Genomic DNA, 6946 nt, shown 5'->3' with positions numbered 1-6946 from the left:
GCTCTGGTAGACAGGGTAGACATATAGTTATGTCTACAGAGATGTGTGGGGGCTCATTTTTGACAATACCATTTTGGGGTGTGTATGACTTGATCCCATTTTATTGGCTAACCTTTTAAAATATTTTTATAGTATGGGTGTTTTCGCATGCGGCGATGCCCATAATGCTATTTTTTTTATTTTGGGCATGTAGGTGATTTTCATTTTTACATTTTTTTTTTATTTTCAAAACTTTTTTATTTATTTTTTACTTTTGGTTAAGTCCTCAAAGTGGACCACAACTTACAATCATCAGATGTAAATTGCTCCATTATTCTGTATAGAAATCACTATATCACAGTTCAGTGCTTCCATCTAGTTGCCTGAACTGGGATATAATAACAATGAGCCTGGAAGCCTAGTACAGGCTGCGGCTCATTTTTAGAATAGGGTGCTTTCTCCAATCTCCGCTGGGGAAAGTGCGCCTGAAGAGGAAGCCTGCGCTTCCAGTTTTTAACACTCTCAGATGTCGTGAGTGAGGGGAACTCATTGCTGCGAGGGGAAGCAGCATGTAGCGTATTCTGGGGCCATGAGGGTGCAGATCTGTGTGAGGAGCTTATGGGGTGTAAATATGTGAGGGAGGGCTGGAATCGAAAGAACGTAACTGTGTTGTTATGCTGTTTTGTTCCTCAGCTCTCATCAGCGTTCCTAGCAGCAATCCTGCTTCCTCTGGACAGGATCAGGGTCTTGGACACGATCAGCTTTACTTGGCTGCAGCTCTGGTTAATGAAAGATGCTCCCACACCTGGATGTCGATGGATTCTCTCCTCAGTGTCTCTCTCTCTCAGCTTCACTCTAAGGGCTCGTTCACACGAAAGTTCTGTGTTTTACGGTCCGCAAATTGCGAATACAAAAAACACGGATGCCGCCCGTGTGCCTTCTGCAATTTGTGGAAGGAAACGGGTGGCCCATTATAGAAAAGCCTATTCTTGTTTGCAAAACAGACAAGAATAGGACATGAGCTATAATTTTTGCAGGGCCATGGAGTGCTGTCCGCATCTTTTGCAGTCACATTGAAGTCAATGGGTTTGCATCCAAGCCGCAAAAAATGCGTCTCGGATGCGGAATCAAACCACCGTCGTGCGAATGAGCCCTAAGATGGAGGATCCATCATTTCCTTTTCAGGCTCTGTAACGCCACCTACCATGAATATGGAAATATGCAGTCTGTTAGCTGTTTTATTAGGAAACAGCAGCTTCTTGTGGCCAAACAGCAGAATGTCAGTCAAGATCATTTAACTTAATTTACACAAACAGTGTTCAGACAATGGGAGCTGTTTCCCCATCTCACATGCCACCTCACTACAGTAGAGTTTGTCATCCTTGGCAACCCCCCATACAAACTCATCCTGGGCATAGCGCTGTGGGGGCACAACTGCATTGGGCCTGGTTGACCTTCACAGAATGATAGGCTCAGAAGCACTGGGGATGTCAGGCACATCTAATGCGGGAGAAGCTGCGACTGCTCAACACTTTCCCTGGGAGGCAAAGTTGCCAAAGCTGGAGTCTCTGTGGGTACCCGGGCAATACACCATTCCTCCTCCTCCTCTTCTAAGGGGATTTCCTCTGTACTCTGAGCAGGACAAGGCATCTCCTTGACACACACTGGCTCATAAAAATTACGCCTCAACATGTTATGGTGCAAGTTTCGCAAGGGTCCCCTAGTCTCTATTGGCACTACCTCACAGACTGAGATGGCAGGGTCTAACCTCCTATTCACTGTGTATGGGACTGCCTCCCACCGCCCATCCAACTTTCTAGACGGCCGCTTGGCTCTGACATTACTCGATCACCCGGGGCATACCCATCCCTCTGCACTGGTCTTGGGTTAGGGTGTACCACTCATCTGAGGTGCTCCCCCACAACCTTGTGGATCGCTCTCATCCGGCGGCGGTGCTCTTGCACCCATGCAGTGGTATTTCTCGGTGGTGGCTCCATCGAGCATGTGGAGATCTTTAATCTCCTGTCCAGCTCTTCTGAACATGAGCATATGTGGGGAGTAACTGATGGTACTGTGTACCCTGTTGTTATAGACCCACATCAGTTAGGATAGGAACTCTGGCCACCAAGCAGCATCTTGTCCGCAGCATCTGGAGCAAGGTGTGGTTGAACTACTCGCATTCTCCATTTCCATGGGGGTGATACGGGGTTGTGTGGGAATGTTCAATCCCATACAGTTGGTACAGCTCATTCATTAGAGTATCCTGAAGACATGCCCCCTGGTCCGAATGTATCTTCAGTGGACACCCGAACACCTGTATAAAGTGTTTGCAGACTGCTTCAGCGGTCGACTCTGCTGTCTGGTCTCTGGTGGGTACAGCCACCGCATACTTCATGAAATGACTAGACAGTACGAGTGTCCTGAAGTAGAGTACCCAATCTGTACATAATCGATCATCAGGAGCTCTAGGGATGCAGACGTCCAGATGTCCTGGACAGGAGCCCACTGTTTAGTACTCTTACTCAGCCCGCAGGGCCAACACTTAAGACATGCCTCGGCCACAATGTCTGCCAAATCTGGACAGTATACCACCCTTGGAACCTCTTAAATGTTTAGTCGCTCCAGAAATGGGCACTCCTCTAATGGGCTTCCTGGGCGGCCACTGGTCCCAATGACATGGGATCTGTTGCCTGTACTGCAGCTCTATACTATTCAGAAATAGTATAGAGCTGCATTTATTAGTAATACAAATAAAATAAATTGTGTCCAAAAATAAAGTGCAAAAAACAAAATCAGCAATTGGGATCAAGGGTAAATGAACCTCCGATTATACAACCATAAGTATCCGAAAAGAAAGACTATAAATAAATTAATTATGTGCACGGCGGCACTAATAGCTAGCACGTCCTACCAGTACCAAGGGACGATCATCAGATCCTTCTCCGATAACTTGTACTGCAGCTCTAATTGCAAGTATATGGTCCGACACAGAAGGCCCTGGGTAATAGTCAGCTCATCCCACTGCTTCAACAACTTCTGGCCCTCTGGAGTCGGACAGGCCTGCTCTTCGGACCCATTCTTTCACTTTCCACAAGTCTGGGCAGCCATTCTGGACCCTCTCCTAATTAGCCAACGTCTTTTCCAGCACCATTGGCATCCCGGACACACCCCACTTGAGTGTGCCAAGTCCTGAAACATAGGTAATCGACCACGGTCAGGAGTCTCAGTGTCCTCTAGCTCCTCATTGACACTCTGAATCGATAACACTACAGGGACTCGGGAGAGTGCATCGGCGTTGCCGTTCTCCCTCCCTGACCAGAACTTGATGTGGTATTGGTACTTAGAAAGCCAAGCCGGGCACCTCTGTTCAAGTGCACTGAGCTTGGCATTCTCCAGATGTGCTAAAGGGTTGTTGCCTGTCTTCACGGTCACCCCTGCACCTGTCAGGTACTTCGCAAACCTTTTGGTCATGGCCCAAACCAGTACCAGTAGTTCCAATTTAAAAGAACTATAGTTGTCAGGGTTGTGCTCTGACTCCCTCAGAAACTGGCTGCCGTAGGCAATGACTCTCTAACGTCAGTCCTGGACTTGGGATAACACGGCCCCCAGACCATGTAGACTTCCGTCAGTGTACAGCAGGAATGGGGTGTTGAACTGCGCATAAGCCAGAATCGGGGAACTGGTCAGCGCGTCCTTTACTGCTTCAAAGGCCTCTTGTTGCCGGGGTCCCCACTCGATGGGAAGATTCTTTGGGACCCCCCACAGTGCCCCTTGATAACTCGTTTAACGGGCCCGCCAAATGAGCAAACTTGGGTATAAACCTGCTGTATTAGCCGGCCAGTCCGACTTATGCCCGCACCTCTCGCAATGTACACGGCTAGGGAGACTTCTGGGGGCTGGCTTTACCCACTCCTCAGTGACCAAATGTCCCAAATACTTTATCTGCACTTCTTGGGCTTGATCTTGAGCCCATAGTCTTGCAACCGTCCTAGGACCTGTCGCAGGTTCTGGAGGTGATCCTCAAGGGAGGCCCCAAACACCACTATGTCGTCCAGGTATATCAATACCGACTCAAAGTTGAGGTCCCCCAGACAGTGCTCCATCAATGGCTAGAATGTTCCCAGGGCATTGGACAGGCCGAACGGCATTTGGTTGAACTCGTAGAGTCCCATAGGTAGGATTAAGAGCATCTACGCTTTGTCCTTCTTGGCCACTGGTACCTGCCAATACCCGCTGGCCAGATCAAGAGTTGAGAAGAACTTTGCATGACTCAGGGCGGACAATGACTCTTCAATCCGCGGAAGTGGGTAGGTATCCCAGACTGTCTGGGCATTCAGTTTCTGATAATACATGCAGAACTGGAGAGTCCCATCTGTCTTCCGCACCAAGACCACTGGGGCAGCCCAGGGACTTTGACTCTCCTGGATCACCCAGTTTTCCAACATGCTGGCCATCATGTCCTTCACCTCCTGGTACATTTTAGGCTGGATTTGCTAGTAACGTTCCAAGTCCATCTCTCTGTTATTGGCAGCCATCAGCCTGATAATGTTCCTGTCTTCCGGCTCCCAAAGGAGCCGGAAGAACTCCAGAGGCATAAGGGTGCACTCCGACCCTATATCAACTAGGCAGCGTACCTTCTGGCCTTCCAACTTGGCTTCCATAACGGGGCTGCTGGCACATAGGTTGTGTTCTTCATGCATAGGGCTTAGCTTCTGGTGTGCCGCCACAGGACGCCCAGCGTCGGAAGTTTAACGTTGGCTCGGACTTCATCTGTATCAAGCACTCTCTGGCCATATGGTCGTACTGTCGACAAGCCCAGCAGAGGGCAGGGTCATTTCTAGAGGCCAGGGTGATCCTGCCTTCATCTGGGACTTTTCCATCTGTAGTTCTCTTAATTCTGTCTGCAGGACCTGGACCACATCCTTTAAGGACTCTGAGTCTTCAGACCCCAACTGGCATCTTGTTGCATGGGTGCTACTCACTACTTTCATGGCTACAGGCATGTGCTCTTCCTCTCTCTCCACAGAGGCTAGGTAGAGGCTTTAGAACATCATGTCAGCCGTCGTCTGTGTCATCACTTGCAATTTTCACTGTAAGAACTTGAACTAATCTCATAGTAGCCGGTCCACCTCCTAGAAGGCTCCCATGGCCTCTGGGTCCTGCCGCTGTACTTCATTTAACGTCTCCTGTAGGGCATTAGAGTACTGCATTAGGGTCTCGCGCTCTCGCTGTGGACGGTTGAAGAAGTGGCTCCTCAACTGCACTACTTTAGCATGTCCTCCCTGGGCTCCCTCCTGTAGCAAGAATATTTTCTATAGAGTGTCCCTCTTAGATTCGGGCCTTACCATCACTGTCCATCTGATGTCACCCTCTAGAGCCCCCAACGCAACCTCCGCCTGCAGCTCGGGGGTCAGGTTACATATTTTAACCAAACTCTGTACCCTTTCAGTCCAGTCCTGCAACGTCATGTCTTTACTGTCAAATTTGGGGAGATGACGCAATGGGGATGTACCCTACTGAAGGGGGGGCAGGCTGTATTGGCGGCACTGGGGCCGCTTGTTCCAGCGATGTTGGGGCAAGCAGGTCTTGCACTGGCGCACACTGAGCTGGGTCGTGGGTGGGCACCGTCGGCGCCGGGGGAAGGTCTCCCACCACGTTCCCTTCCATAATGGTTGGTGTATCCTGCTGACTATGCCAAGTTGTAAGCAGTGTACCGGGTTGGGCTCCCCAGGATACAGCAAAGCCACGAACGAGGAAAACAACTCCAACACCAGCTTTGCCAAAACAGTATTTTACTTAAACATGCATGACTACAAATGCTGGTAACACACAATTAAAATTTACATACAACCAGCCAGACGACTGAGTCCCTTGTGCTGCACAGAGCAGCACCCTCTGGTGGATGATGAAGGTAAAAGCAGTAATTACCTTCTAGCAGGCTCAACTAAAACAGCCACACTTTACCTGTTATTACCTTAGGAAAATCAGGTACAACCATTTGGGTGTGTGGTGCGGGCTAGCCTGTGGTGCAGCACAACAGCTTACAATCTTATCATGCTCTATGGTATTCCCCCTCCAATAACTGATAATGTGGCACATGCCTTAGTGTTTCTTCTGAGTAAACGTCAGCCTGGCTTGAGTTTATGCTGAAGTTTATCTGCTCTCTGATGTGAACTATAACTTTAACTGAGAAGTCCTTGTGATGAATAGTCAACAATCCCTGTGGCCTGACACAAGCAGAAACCCTAATTAACTGACTACAGGTCTGATCTCAGTCTCTAGGTTCCTAAGCACCAACACTGTAATGAGATGCATGCACAATCAGTCTTACCGACCCGGGTCTGCTCTGCATCAGTTGGTGACTGTGAGCTGAACAAAGGCTTCTCCGACAAGCGTGCGGTCCCGCAGTATCTGTTGCTTTGCCCCTCAGCTCTCATCAGCGTTCCTAGCAGCAATCTTCCTTTCTCTGGACAGGATCAGGGTCTTGGACATGATCAGCTTCACTTGGCTGCAGCTCTGGGCACAGAAAGGGGCCCCCACACCTGGATGTCGATGGATTCTTTCCTCAGTGTCTCTATGAGCTTCACTCTAAGATGGAGGATCCTTCACTTCCTTTTCAGGCTCTGTAACTCCACCTCCCATGAATATCGAAATATGCAGTCTGTTAGCTGTTTTTTTTTAGGAAACAGCGGCATCTTGTGGCCAAACAGCAGAATGTCAGTACAGATCATTTAACTTAATTTACACAAACATTGTTCAGACAATTAGAGCTGTTTCCCCATCTCACAAAAACTGGAAAACCGAAACACCCCTGTAGGTGTGGGGTTAATTATATCAGGATATAACAAAAATAATGTATCTAAGGCTCTCACCCAATTATAGGGTGTTAATTTTATTCAGCTCGTGCACGAGGCAGGGAGTAAGACTTAGCACATGTAGGAGGCCAATGGCCTCGTGTGAGAGCGTC

Source organism: Bufo gargarizans, unplaced genomic scaffold (assembly GCF_014858855.1).
Source record: "Bufo gargarizans isolate SCDJY-AF-19 unplaced genomic scaffold, ASM1485885v1 original_scaffold_1806_pilon, whole genome shotgun sequence".
Lineage (NCBI taxonomy): Eukaryota > Metazoa > Chordata > Amphibia > Anura > Bufonidae > Bufo > Bufo gargarizans.
Note: the sequence above shows the minus strand (reverse complement) of the source record.